The sequence below is a fragment of the Ctenopharyngodon idella genome, chromosome 12, assembly GCF_019924925.1.
Source record: "Ctenopharyngodon idella isolate HZGC_01 chromosome 12, HZGC01, whole genome shotgun sequence".
Classification (NCBI taxonomy): Eukaryota; Metazoa; Chordata; class Actinopteri; order Cypriniformes; family Xenocyprididae; genus Ctenopharyngodon; species Ctenopharyngodon idella.
The window spans coordinates 21,086,821-21,102,613 of NC_067231.1; the positions used below are offsets into that span (position 1 = coordinate 21,086,821).

The 15,793-nt window shown below is 38.6% G+C and overlaps 1 protein-coding gene across 2 annotated transcripts in view; it reads right to left on the minus strand.

Moving 5' to 3' along the window:
- gabrz (gamma-aminobutyric acid type A receptor subunit zeta) overlaps window positions 1-2,190 on the minus strand; it is a 29,144-nt gene extending 26,954 nt beyond the window's left edge. For both annotated transcript variants that reach the window (XM_051913902.1, XM_051913901.1), the window contains exon 1: window positions 1,946-2,190. The gene's annotated coding sequence lies outside the window, so the exon portion shown is untranslated. The remainder of the gene's footprint in view (window positions 1-1,945) is intronic.
- Window positions 2,191-15,793: the final 13,603 nt, after the last annotated feature.

Genomic DNA, 15,793 nt, shown 5'->3' on the forward strand with positions numbered 1-15,793 from the left:
TGGCACACCTTCTTGCTATATTGGCTTCAAACGGCAGATATCTCAGTGAGAATCTAGGTCAGTGAATGACTGAGTTCTGTATCTCACAACGGCAGGGTCCAATTACTGTTCTTTGACAAACTGAAAAATATCTCCACGAGAACCTTCTGAATTAATCATGAAAGCAAAGCAGGAGCATAATGTGAAGCATTTTATTTTTTAAAGCCTTTCTTAGCCTTGTAATTTACTAAAAATCCCTATTTATTTTTTGCTGTTTATTTGTGTGTATGATGTAGCAGGGAAAACATCTCATCTTTCCTCTTAGAATATTGTAAATAATAAAATATGGATGTGGAAGAGAGAGAGAGTTTGTGTACAGGCTAAATGATCATCCTGCCTTTGATAGAGATCATCTGGGCATCTCATGGCACCCAAGATAAACTGCTTTCAAAACAACTGATCATTTAACAGCTAACAGGGCACATGAGAAATGCTGATTTGAAAACCAACGGAGAGCTTATCTTTAAGCCATCAGCTAATCACAAGATAGAAATCGGCACAGTTTCTCATAGTTTTACAGGCCACAGTCTATAGTAATGTATAGCAACAGAACAAACACCAGTAAGTCATCATTTTACTTGAGGATGTCAAAATAATCCCAATTCAAGGGCCTTAACTTACAGGGATAGTTCACCCAAAAATGAAAATTCTGTCATTAATATCTCTCACCCTCATGTCATTCCAAACCTGTAAGACATTCGTTCCTTTACGAAACACAAATGAAGATCTTTTTAATGAAATTTGAGAGCTTTCTGTCCCTCTATTGACAGCCTACGCATCTACCACTTTCAAGCCCCAGAAAGGTAGTAAAGACATCATAAAAGTAATCCATGTGACCCAAGTGGTTTAACCTTAATTTTATGAAGCATTTTTGGGTGAACTAACCCTTTAAATCTATGCCATCTTTAACCCGCTCAGACACAATATCTATCCTAATGTACATCACTTTTGGATGCTAAGTCAATCTATGAGTGTCATATCACTTTTTTTTTTTTTTTACTAAAATACAATGAACTAATGAAATGAAGCACGGTGGTCTGTGACACAGGGTAGAAAAATATGACATATTTTATAAATCATGATGATCTTTTACTTTAATATTCATTGTGTTGAACAGTACTGTGGGTCTAAATGAAAGAAAAAAGACAAGAAACAGATCTGTCTTCATCAAATCTGAGTTTGATCATCTTCAGGCCATGCCTGTCAAAAGTTTTTTTGTATTCAAAACTGTTTTCAAGCACTGACATTGAACTTGTTTCTTGTTTTTGTTTTTACCAGTAAGTTGTAATGTTCTTACACTTTATTTGTTCACTCAGAAAATGCTAGTACATTTCACAATTACAAAGAAATGGCAAGTAACACATTGAATTAAATATGAAATTTTAAAGTAGAAAGACTAGATATAGTAACCTATATAGGCTATTATTTTTAGTATTTTCTAAAACTATTTAAAACGTGCCTGTATCAGATGTTTTATTGATTATCATTTATGCCTGCATTTATTGTAAAAAATAAATCGTGGTTATATTTTTATGTCCCTAAAACTTTGTTCAAGACTGAAAGGGTTAAATTTGACGATCTGTCACAGTGGGAGAACGTTATAAATACAAACACAATATACACATTCGACATGTTATAAAACGCATTTTATATTTTACAGTTACACAAACTGCCCTCTATAATATAAAAGCGGGTTTAAAACTAATTTCACACTATTAATCAATCAACAAGCAAGTGATTTAAACAACAAACATGATTGCGAGTTTTCTTTTCTTTTTTCAAAGAGTAAACTGTAGCTAATAATAAATCCATCGTACAGTCCCGACTTTGTATGTTATCAAACATCAAAATATTTCATTCAAACGCATAAACGTAGTATATCACATATGACTCACTGCGTACTTACATTTAAAGCCGGTCAATCCTTTGCATTTCCCAAACGCTTAAATAATATCGAATCACTCATCTACATATGTTGTATCGGTTGTAAGTCCGAGCCATTTAGTTCTGTGAAAAGAAAGACGTGACTTTAAGCGGTTTCCAGTGCGCTGGAATCCGTCAGTGATGCGCAACTACTTCACAGCAGTCAGTCTAAACTACTGGTTGCATCCTAGGCATATTATGCGCTGTGCTCATAGGAGAACCTATCAGTGGTAGACTGACGATTCAGTGGTGATTGGAGGGAACAGGCTTGGAAAGTGACATCTCACGTTTGGAAAATATACATTAACTCACAGTGGCATGTAATTATCACATAGGCACACATACTCACATCATACTCATTTTCTATAGGCTATTTATTCCACATGCAAGCAAACCCTGTCTGTCAATGCTTTCTTTATATGTCATGTCACTGTGACCATGGGGTTATTTCCTTCCAGGCGTGAAATTCTATTTTCACATGCTCTCCCACTTCTGGCAAGTAAGAAATGTTTGACATTGCATCATACAGAGATTATGCCGTAGCACTCAGGAATAATGCGGTATCAAGTGCAGAAATGCATTCGCTTCTTCTAGCGGGTTGTTAGAGGCTAGATTCTAAAATTTCGGGGTAAGCTCCAGTTCCAGCACCCACGGAACTGGCAGGTCTTCATAATAAACCCGCTTACTGCTGCTCTCCAACATATAACTGCCAACAGGCACAGATCTGATTGTAAGAGATTTCCCTTTGAAACTGATGGATGTCTTCACGGCATATATCAGAGCTGAAAATATGTGCAGATCATTGTACTTTTGGCTGTAGGCTGTTGAAGTTTTGAGAAGGTAAGTTAACTAGCTAAAAATAAAATCCCAGAACTTATTTGCTGAAAACAGTGTTGACTGATCTACCTTCATCAAGCACCTGCAAGTCCGTTGGTGCCAAAGCTAATTGACTGCATATATGCACATGAGCATGTTGCCTGTCAGATCAAGCATTACACAAGATGCATTCAAATAGGATCCTCCCACATTGCTGCAGAATAAAAATTGTTTCAGGATTGCATGGCAAACGCTATGCTGTTCCTGTCCAAAAAGTTCTCTGCTCGCTCATGCAAATACAAGCATTGAAGGCTTCCCGCAGCACTCCCACTCAAGACATTTAAATATGTCCTTTAGTGTATCACCCCATGAGAATAGAGCAGAGAATTGTGAACCTACGAGGGATTTAATCCATTATTCAATATAAAGAGTGACTTGAGACAAAAAGCAGCCTACATTAAAATAGACAAGACATTAATCATGTAAATTTACTGGGTGGAAAAGTAAACAAAGCTAATTTGAGACATGAGACGTGTGGATCAACTGAACAGGATTTGTATTCACAGAATGGTTAAGATCTTTCAGATCATCAAGGAGGTAAGTAAAGGGCATAAGCAGTTCGATTGGCAGTCACACTTAAAGAGATAGTTCACCCAAAAATGAAAATTTGATCTTTATCTGCTTACCCCCAGGGCATCCAAGATGTAGGTGACTTTGTTTCTTCAGTAGAACACAAATGATGATTTTTAACTCCAACCGTTGCGATCTGTCAGTCGTATAATGCATGGCAATGGGAACTCCATCTAAAGTGTCAAAAACATGCACAGACAAATCCAACTTAAACCCTGCGGCTCGTGACGACACATTGATGAAGGCATGAAACGATCGGTTTGTGTAAGAAACCGAACAGTATTTATATCATTTTTTACCTCTAATACACCACTATGTCCAACTGCCTTGAGCATCCGGTTGGTGAGGTCTGAAAACGCGCTCTGATGACAGAAGTGATCTCTCGCATGTATATGTCAATGAGTGCGAGCGATCACTTCCGGCATCAGAGTGCATTCAGCCCTCACTAACCGGATGCTCAAGGCAGTTGGACATAGTGGTGTATTAGAGGTAAAAAATGATATAAATACTGTTCGGTTTCTCGCACAAACTGATCGTTTCGTGTCTTAGGACATCAATGTGTCGTTACGAGCCGCAGGGTTTAATTTGGATTTGTCTGTGCATGTTTTTTTGACTCTTATAGATGGAATTCCCATTGACATGCATTATACGACTGACAGATCGCAACGGTTGGAGTTAAAAATCATCATTTGTGTTCTACTGAAGAAACAAAGTCACCTACATCTTGGATGCCCTGGGGGTAAGCAGATAAACATCAAATTTTCATTTTTGGGTGAACTATCCCTTTAACTATAGAGTCTTTTACTGCAGAATGGATGGTGGAACATACTGGAGATAAGCAGATAAAAGGATCAATGGTTAGATGAAGATTGTGAAGGTCCATAGTCACAGGTAGTTAGTTGGGAAGGTGCACTCTCTTGCAGAGACTGACAAGACTGGACAACAGGTGAGTGTGGGCTGTGTGCTTATAAAGGGTTCCTGATGAGGATGTGACAGGTGTGGCAGGTTAAAACTCTGGCGATAGTGAATGAGTGGGTGGAACTGAAGGACCTGGTGCTGATGGCATGCTGACTGAAACTGTGACAGTCATACAGAAGAAAATTATCAATCTTATCTATAACAAAGAATTAAAATCTGGACATAGTATTTTGAATATGCAAGATCACATAAATCGTCAGTGTTTTACTAAACCACAGTGGCATGGATTAGATATGCTTGTCTTTGTTTTTGTACACTAAACAAAATGTTAGTTTCATTGTGTTTTGGTTCTGTTTTCCCTGTTCTGTTTTTCCTATGTTCCCTATAGTCTCTTTGGTTGTTAAATAGTTCTATGCACCTGTTTCTGTTCAGTTGATTACTATCCCTTGAGTTTTCTTTGTTTTGTGGTCCGGTATTGTTTAAATTAAAGGGATAGTTTATTTTCAAATGAAAATGACCCCAAGCTTTACTCACCCTCAAGCCATCCTAGGTGTATGTGACTTTTTTCTTTCTGATGAACACAATCTGAGTTATATTAATAAATATCCTGACGCATCTAAGCTTTATAATGGCAGTGAATGGGACCAATGAGTATAAAGCAAAACGTACTCTATACGGCTCCGGGGGGTTAATAAAGGCCTTCTGAAGCGAAGCAATGCTTTTGTGTAAGAAAAATATCCATATTTAACTAGTTATAAAGTAAAATATCTAGCTTCCACCAGACCGCCTTCTCTATTCAACTTACGAAGAAAATGTAATGCCTCTCGCAGTTCAAAATGCTTACGCTACATCCTACGCCTTCCCTATTAAACTTACGCAAAAAGCTCAACTGACACAACGTCAGTTATGCTTTCTTCCTAAGTTAATACGGAAGGCGGTCTGGCGGAAGCTAGATATTTTACTTTATAACTTGTTAAATATGGATATTTTTCTTACACAAACACATCGCTTCACTTCAGAAGGCCTTTATTAATCCCCCAAAGCCGTGTGGAGTATGTTTTGCTTTGGATGGATGCACTTTCTTGAGCTTTATACTCGTTGGTCCCATTCACTGCCATTATAAAGCTTAGATACGTCAGAATATTTATTAATATAACTCCAATTGTGTTCATCAGAAAGAAGAAAGTCATATACACCTAGGATGGCTTGAGGGTGAGTAAAGCTCACACACATATCTGCTAATACACACACTTTATCTGATAATACACACACACACACATATATATAAATAGAGAGAGAGAGAGAGAGAGAGAGAGAGAAATCTGCAGTAATTTTGCATTAACTTGTATATACAGTATTTTTAAGGTTTTCTTGAAATAACCTACAACAAATCAATACTTATAATAATCTGCCACTGTTTTGAAATTATGTCCATCATAAATAATTATTACAACATTACCATATATTATTATTTCTTGGTTGCAATTGATTAAAAAACTGCATCTTATCACTTTTTACTGTATAAAAGTGCATAGTGCTTGATATGTTGTTTAAGCTGTTGATCTAAACAGTGACCGGACAGCAAATACCACACAAGCAAGCATATTTGTTCAACTTAATGAAAACAGTGGAAAAAGTGCTAAAATATACATGGATAAATCAAGCAAAATAAAAAGATCTCTCATGCAGCACTTTCCGGGGAGAGACAAGCTGTCAAGTGAATGCTAACTGTCAACTTCAAACTTATAAATGTGACTAAAAAGACATGTACAATGAATGTTTTATTCAAATGCCTCTTGCATTGCTGCCTGATGTCAGGCTACACACTTCTTTTTTTAGTTTAAATTGGCTGCAAGTAGTCCACTGAGACATTTCCTCATTTTGTTTGATAAATCTTTAATTGTAGGAAGCCATGCCTTCTGTTAAGTTGAACCTGAGCCTAATTATAACTAATTATAGTGAGCATGAATAATTGATTTAACATTTTATACAATTATATAAAACATGTAATTACTGTTTTACTGTTGTTTCAGTGATTGCACTTGAATTGCACAGATATTTTTAAATAATTTAGCTGAATAAAAAGTTAAAGGGCATGAAGTACAGATTTTAAATTGCCTAAAATATACAGATTGTTTGGTTTGTGCAAGAGCTGATGTCATTTCCTGTGAAGACACATGGGACACTAACTGAAAAACAATGAGCAATAGTAAAAGAAGTGGTGGGGGGGATAGGATTACTGTAATAGCAAAAAGAAAGTGAGGCAACAACTGTATGAATTATTTACTGTCACTTGTTGAGACATGTCAAGAAAAGAGTAAAAGAGAGGAGGGAGAGAAATGGTGTTTAAAACTCAACTAACATTGCTCAGTCAACACCTGTAACACTGTCTTATTCAAGCTCACAGGAAGCTTGAAAGTAATCTGTCAGGCAATCCAGTGCCGCCCACTCTTGTCCTGGAAGCTACTTGGAAAGCCTGGAGTCCATGCCATGCACTCGATGCTGTGCTATTCTCTTGACAAAATGTCAGCGACATCCCTGTTGCTGTCTGTCTGCTCGTACCACACAGGGCAGTTCCCTTCATTGTGGGGGACAGGAGTTTCTGTGTAGGTTGAAGTTTTTGAGCCTGAAGCCCTGTGGCTGAGCGGATAGACTGCGGAGAGTGAGTGCACCATATGGTAAAGCCTCAAGCCCAATTCAGACATGTATAGGGAAAAAACACTCTGGACTTACATAAGGATGTGACAGAGTGAGGGCCCTCGCTTGGGCTTCTGAGTAATGTTAATCAGGAGAGGGCAGGAGGTTTCAGGAGAGTCTGGTGCCAGCATTGCTGTCGACTGGCAGCAATGCCCTGTGTGCCGCCCGCTGCCGCCACAGCGCCTGATGACAGCATGCACGAGCCCTGCCTCATTCTCTGGCCAGTCCCCAGGGGGGATGAGCTTATGAAGTGATTTATATACAACGCTACACTGGTTCCACAAACACTTTACAACAACAAACTCACTGCAAAAGGGAAATTGATGTGATATGTTGTCAGGATCGATGCTTGGAAATGTTTCTCCTCATTCTGTCATTAAAAAGGGAGGAACAATGTCTCAAAAAGCAGGGGGTGGTGGGGATGTGTATAGCTCAGCATAAAAGCAACCCACAGTAAAAGACAGGAAAGCTCGATGTTGGGTGACAGCAATTACTAACTAAAAACCATTAAACGGGGATGCCCTCCTACTATCGCTTACAACAAAATGGTTTTAGAATGATCAAGTAACTTCAATAAAAATCAAGCATTTCCTCTACTATTTCCTTTTCCTCAGTGTTTAACAGATGATCTTTTATGGACTAGTATACACCACAATACATGTATTGATAAAGATTGTGTTGTCAATGAGAAAAAGACACACACCTGCTTATGGTTTTAGATAAATTATAAACATTTTTGAAAGAAGTCTTTGCTCACCAAGTGTGCATTTATTTATCAAGAATATAGTAAAACAGTAATATTGTAAAATATTATTACAATTTAAAACTGTTTTCTGTTTAATATATTTAAAAATGTAATTCATTCCTGTGATGGCAAAGCTGAATAGGCTGATATGGCTAATATGCTGATTTGGTTTTTAAGAAACATTTTTTTATTATTATCAGTGTTAAAAAAAAAAAAAAAAAAAAAAACAATGTTAAAAAAAAATGTTCTGTTTAACATTTTTTTTTTTTGTGGAAACTTAATTTTTTCAGAATGTTTTTGATGAATAGAATGCTTATTTGGAAAAAAAAAAAAAGAACAGCATTTATTTGAAATACAAATCTTTTGCAACATTATAAATGCATTCACTTTTGATTCATTGTCTTAATGCATCCTTGCTGAATAAATGTATTAATTCTTAAAAATAAATAAATAAATAAATCTAACTGACCCAAAAAATTTTTGGAACACTATAGTGTAAATATGTATTTGAGAAGAGTTGGCTTGATTTCATTGATCTGATCAATGATTTACAAAAGTAATTGCAATGTTTCAAATAAAACTAAAACTATCTAGTGTCACGCTGTCGCTGTACGAATGGCATGATGAACGGAGTTGTAAACATACACGTGACATCTAGCCTAAGTCACTGAATATTTATCTCTCTCTTTTGGGATGGGTGGATCATTCTGTGCATCAAGCAGTTGTGCGGGATAGGAACTATTTACCCAGCCCATCTGACCACAAGCAGAAATGCTGAAAGAAACACAGACAGTGCTCACCTAAGATGCCCCATTCATTCAAACAGAGTAGAGCTTGCCAGAGGTCATGACAGAGAGACCGAGAAACATAATCTGGAGTTATTTCACACTACATCGAAGCAAACCATTCATTGTGCCATAGGGGGCCAAGCAATAGAAAGCCCAAAAATATGCTAGAATATTCTGAAGTAATTGCACACCACAACTACCCATACTAGGCTGATAATATAAAAACAAAAAAAACCCAAAGTCACTGGCCCTAGGCTCTGTAAAGAGCAAACAAAAAAATCAGGGGATTTGTCTTCACTTTTTTAGTGAAGTTAACACTCCTGTCTGTCATGCTTTTTGATGGGATTTAAGAAATTTCTTGAGCTCTGATGTCAAATGCAGAATACAGGGAAAAACATAATTCAGTTTCATGCTTTTAAGAGCCCTCTAAAAGATCTGTCACTGGTGAAGCATGTACTATAATTTAATATAAAATGTGTGAGTCATATTTTGATTGAAATGTATTTCAATAGAAAGCATGGCTTTTGAATAACTGTCAATAGAGAAAATTGTAATTAAAGCATTAACCAGCATGCAGAGGCTAACTGGCCCATATTAACCAGCCAAAACTTGACCCATTTTACTCTTAAAATTAAAAATTCTTTATTGGCATTGATGGTTCCATGAAGAACCTGTAACATCCATGGAACCACTTAATGTTCTTTATAGTGGGAAAAGATTCATTAGATTATTAAAATGTTCTTCACACTAAGAAAAACTGGTAAATGAAAATTCTGTCATTAATTACTCTTATGTCATTCCAAACACATAAGACTTTTGTTCATCTTCAACACAAATGAAGATCTTTTTGATGAAATCTGAGAGCTTTCTGTCCCCCATAGACTACTATGCAACTGACACTTTGACTCTTTAAAAAGTTCATAAAGGGATCGTAAAACTAATCAACATGAATTGAGTGGTTTAGTCCAAATTTTGATCTAAAGACTTGATCGCTTTATACTGTATGATGAACAGATTTAATTTAGGCTTTTATTCACAAATAAACATTGATCAGTGAACATAAACAGAAGCTCATCCGAACCTGCTTGATGCATGAGAACAAACCTCTTGCAGAAGCTCAAACGTGCTGCGTAACACACAAGAATGAACCTCACTGGCTCTCACACACGTCAAGCAAACATGCTTGAGCTTGCATTTACCACAACTGATGTGTGAGTTAATGAATGTTTAAATGTGAATAAAAGCCTAAATTCAATCTGTTCATCATACAAAGAGACTGTGTCTCTTCAGAAAATTTGGACTAAACCACTCAATTCATATGGATTAGTTTGACAATCTCTTTATGAACTTTTTGTCAGTTGCGTAGCTGTCCATGGAGGAACAGAAAGCTCTCAGATTTCATCAAAATAATCGTCATTTGTGTTCCAAAGATGAACGAAAGTCTTACGGGTTTGGGAAGACATGAGGATGAGTAATTAATGACAGAATTTTCATTTTTGGGTGAACTAACCCTTTAAGAACGGATCACTGAAAGGTTCTTGGGGGAACCAAAAATGGTCCTTTATTTTTAAGAGTAAAGGACTTGCTGATATGTCTTTGGAATTATACCTTAAGAGAATGAACACTTTAAGCCCAGATTTCCTATTGGCAGATTTACCGTTAGCTTGGTCCATTAACATTTTAATTCCTGGGTTTAGCCTGTTCCCAGCCTTTAAATTAGCAAAAGAAAAGTTATCACATTCAGTTCAGTGGTTTCCACAGAGTTAACGGGCCCTAATTCATTCTAAGCTGTCGAGTCAGCATTCTCTCCCTTATGCTTCCTCTGTGATAACCTGAGTTTAGTGCTAAAGGGCAATGATTGCTTTTAAAACCTATTATGGTGTAGTGGTGCATTTCTTGATGATGATTTCACAGCACAGTGCATTTTCTTCTGAGAGAAATGAAGTTTACATCAGCCACAGGGTGAGATTTATCCAGTCTCACATCTACTGTATCATCACTTTTCACACCTCTTATTGCTGCCCGTTGGCCTCAAGAGCAGAGGTTTGTAAGAGCTGAAGTGTGTAATTTTTTCGATGTTAAAATATTTTCTCCTATCTCAGCTTAATAGGCAGAGACAGCTATAAGTAAGCCATTTGTAGGTTGTTTTCTCCGAAAAGTCTGTGTAAACACTGTGTCTCTGTGGCTTTATCACAACATCACAACTGTTTGTGAAGCATCCCTACCCACCCAACCTAGCCTAGCAACATAAGCGTAACCAATGGAGTAAGCCTGAGGCGGGACTATCCTGTTCTCCGACCGATGGCAGACGAGGGGGAGTCTTTGGGAAATCTGTTTGAAACAGACATTTACTTTATAAAATTTGCGTATTTATGAGTGCAGAAAATGGTTTAACACAAAATTTCTGTTCTTACAGAAATTTGTTTTTACCATTGTTTTAACGTTAATGAACCTGGATTGTTCTAAATGACAAACTATTATTGGATTATTCTAAATGACATTTTGTCATGTCATTTTTGTTTTATTTTTTGGCCTCTGACGAAATAATTAATGCTTTTGTACAAATTCCATATATATATATATATATATATATATATATATATACAGTATATATACATACACACATCAACATCTCTTCTCTGATGACACCCGTTTTACTCGGATATACATCACAATAGGTGTTTGTCACCCTTAAAGAGAATAGTCTTCTCAACAATTACTTGTCTAATAAGACCATCAGTGCAATAGCGTGCACTGGCATACATCCAAGCCTCTTGATTTAATTTCAAACAGATTTATGCATCTGCACAGAATTTTTTTATAGGGAGGGAGTCTCACTGAACTGGTAGAACATCTCTGTTATATCAGCTTAGCAAATCATAAAGCATAAACTAATGCTTTTAGCAGTATTTATATGAGTGAATTAGTGTAATTGGATTAGTTGGTAATCGTTTAGCAAAACAGACACTGAATTGTTTGTAGAGTCAGTTTAGCTTTAATAGATGAATACCATTTTTATGAACACATAATGTAATGAATGAGCAGGAGGTTTGTTCTGGATTTATGACTCACATGCACACAATTAAATGTATGCATTAATGCTTGCACAGTTTCAATGTTCAAGATTGTCTGTGGAAATGCAGAAGACTCACCAGTATAATGTTTAATAGAGCTCCACTTTATTCTTATTCCAGACCTTAAACCATGTTTCCCTCGGACACATCTCTGGTAAAACTAACACTACTGTTAACCAGATTTTTTAATGTACAGATCTAAGCATTAGTGAAATGTCATAGATGTAATGTTTCTGTCTCAACACCAGAGGTCATAATCACTGTACTATTGAGATTTGGAGTAATGACTGGCTTAATAATCTCAACCTGTTCCCAATTATGCGTTATTTGTATATGCATCCTGTAGTTTGCTTTCTACTGTATAACATTTCCTGTTAGTTCTCATCATTTTCATTAAATCCTCAGGCAATTTTTTTCTTATAATCTCAGTGGAGAACTTAAGACCTTTTCTCCTGATAAGGCTAATGGGTTTAGACAGGATCGATGTATATAGGCTTCTACTCCCATCTCATAAACTGATTCCTCATGCTGTCTGTTCCTACCATCAAGGGTTTTTATCTCAAACCATGGGCCACATTACAGTGAAGAGGATGTCTCATGAGTTTAGATAATCCACATGTAGTGTGACTGGGTCTGTCTAAGTGACAGTTCAGGAAACAGGATTATGATCCACTCAAGAAGCCAGCAGTGCTATCTACCAGTCACATCACACCTATCTGGGTTGAAGTGGATTTAGAGATCACTTTATATATAATAAAACCTTGCAGCTTAATTTATCCAGAGCAATTTCTTCTGAGGATGACGGTATGTTCCTGTCCTTACCCTTTTTTATTTTTATTTATTTATTTTTTTGCATGGCTGCCTCACCACTTCTCATCCCACTCAGTAACGCACATTAACTTGAAGTCTGTCAGTTTGTTATTTTTGATATATTGCATTCAAAGATTTCTATTTTTTTTAATGGTCACAGTCTGTGTGTTTAGTTTCGTTTTCACAGACCTTTAGTTGGTTTGTCTTCAGTCACACTCACATGTTTCCTTTGTTCTAGTTTCCCGCCATTAATCTGTTACCATGGACACTCATTTAACAACCTGCTTTACATTTAGTTTATCTTGTGTATAAATGCTCTCTGTTCTCAGTTCCTCATTGTCTGGTATTGTTTGTATGCTACATGTTACATGCTTCTCATATTGGAATGTTTGAGTTTGTTTTGTAAATACTTTGTTTTGGAACCTTTTTCATCTTTCTCTTCATCATCTGAACCTACATGTGACAGAATACCAGACCAGAAAGGGAAAATGGAGATTGCATCCATTAACATTCCCCCTATGGGATGCTTGTCTAAGCCCAATGGGGTTGGGATTTTATATTTCAAAGAGGAAGGACCTTAGAGGAGTATGTGGAGTTCATTGGTGCCAGCCATCTCGCCACCTGTGATGACATCACACTCATGGAGTGTAAATCATGTGCACGCTTTATAAATTGAGGGAACGACTTAGTAAAGTGTGTACACGATTTAGCCTACTATATTTTTTTTCCCCTGCATGTCATGTGCGGGGCTCCATAGGTTTGGGATCGGACTCAACGATGAGATCCGGCTGGTGATGCCCCAGGGAAACTCCTGCTGGACACTGGCTAAATACATCAGCTTCGACCTGTGGGTCGACGGATCTTCTTTTGCTGTGGGTGAAGTAGAAGAGAATCCAGCAGCCAGTGTCTGGTCCCACTTACCATCTGTCACCGCCCCAGAGCCAGACCCAGTGCCCACGCCCACCGCGGATATGGAGCCAGAGCCCACCGCAGACCTAGAGGTCCAGCCATTACCCACCACAGACATCAAGCCTGAGCCAAAGCCCACAACAGAGCCAGACCCAGCTGCCAAGTCCATCCCAGAAGCTAAGCTTGAGGTCCCGGCTGACCAGGTGTGTGAGCCTGCTGCAAAGTCCGTGCCTGTGGGAATATTGGTGGGGATAGATGAGGAGGAAAGCCTGATCGACTGGGAGTCTGTTGTAGTGCTCCCCACACTACCCACCCACAAACCTTCTCCGCCGCTGGTCCCTTCCTGGACAAATGTATGTTCATCACCTCTGTCTTCATCGTCACCGCTGGTCCAGCCCAGCTCGGAAGCTTCAATGCCTTCATCGCTGCTGTTCCTGTCTAGCCCTAGTTCGTCATCACCACCAGTCCTATCCATCACGAGCCTTCATCCACACCCAGTCTTCCTCTTCTGCACACTCCACTGAAGCCAGCCATTCCCTGGGCTCTGCATACGCTGGCTCTCTTCAGCCCCTCACCATCAGCCCTGCCATGCAGCCCTGATCCACCTTGGAGCTTCTGGTCCCCCGCTCTGCCCTGGCATGAGGAGTCCCGGGCTCCGCCTCATCCTTCAGAGCCCTCAGTTCCACCTCGGACTGTTGACCAATCGGCTCCGCCATGGCTCCTTGCGCCTCGGCTTCACCTGGGACCGTCGTCCCTTCGGCTCCACAGGGCTCCCTCATCCCACTGGCTTCGCCCTGGTCAGTCGTCGCCCCACCATTGCCATGGACTTCCGGGCTCCGCCCTGATCTTCCGGGCTGTCTGCTGCGCTCCATCCCTCCACTCCTACAGCTCCATCAGGCTCCTCCATCCCTCAGGCTCCACCGGGGTCCTCACTCACACCATCTCCTCCATGGCTCCTCCCACTGTCATCTCCTCCATGGTCTCTCCCTTCAGCTCCTCCATGGCTTTTGCCACCACTTGCTCCATCCTGGCTCCTCCTACCTACCACCCTATAAGTTTTCAGTGCCTCACAATTCTTTCGTCCACCCTGAACCTCCACCCGTCTTCCATCAAACTGTCCGTCACAGCGCGAGGATGCGCCTTCCAAGGAGGGGGCATTCTGCCAAAGTCTGTTTAGTTTTATTTTCATAGACTTTTAGTTGGTTTGTCTTCATTCACACGTTTCCTTTGTTCTAGTTTCCCGCCATTTAAACTGTTACCATGGGCACTCATTTAACGATCACACCTGCTTGACATTTAGTTCGTTATTTTGTGTATAAATGCTCTGTTTTCAGTTCCTCATTGTCCAGTATTGTTTGTGCCTTGTGACACGCTGCACGTTAACTGCTTCTCATATTAGATTATTTGAGTTTTTGTAAATACTTTGTTTTGGAACATTTTTCATCGTTCTCCTCATCATCTGAACCTACATGTGACATTAAGCATACATTTAATTAGATTTATGCTTAAAGAAAAAACAATGGAATAAAATGGTAAGAGAAATAAATGTAGGCTTCTTCTTTTTCTTCTGGAAAACAAGACAAATATTGATTAAATTGTTTTTGTTGTAGAATATTATTTTCTAATTAAACCGTTTATAAGCTCACTTTATAAAAGTGATGGGACACAATGGAATAAAGCACACAATTTGAGTGCAATTTGTGTTCATTCTGCACAAGTGAGCATGTAATTGTCTTTAAACGACAGGTTATGTGACTCTTGTTTTGTTGTTCTTAATGAACATGAACAACTTGCAGCACTTTGCTACTGTACAAATCACTTTAAATATAAAACCAGCCAGGTTAGAATTCTTCCTGTCAGCCACTTAATCAGTGTTTGTTTGAATCGTTTGTCAGCAATATCATGGCATTATGGTATTATAAAAAATCCCATGGTTTCATACTAAATTAGGCTACTTATTTTGCAGGTAGGAAAAAACATTATAATGCCTCAAGGCAAGTCTGTGGGCTGAACAACTATATTTTGTGTCTGTTTTGTAATTTTGCCAAAAGCTTTAAAAATGACATGAAAATGTGTTTTAACCTGCATGAAACCATTCAATTAGTGTAGTAACAATTCTGCAGCAGTGGGACGGCTGTATTTTACACATTAAAACACTCAATCACATTATCAAAAAAGACAACCGCTTATATTAGTTCTGAAGTTAATGTGAACCATGTGAGACAGGTTTCGTCATTTGCACCATGCGACCCTGCAGCACGTTGGCTTATGAACGAGCTGAGTGCAGATAAAGCAGCACCAGAGAGGCGTGAGAGGCCATTCCATCCCTGAGGGCTCAACGCTTTGACTCGGAGCCATGAATCGCTCTCTGTCGCCTCCGCCTCCCACTCCTGTTCTCCATTTTCACTTTTACACAAACAGAAAATACACAGACAGGGCGTATT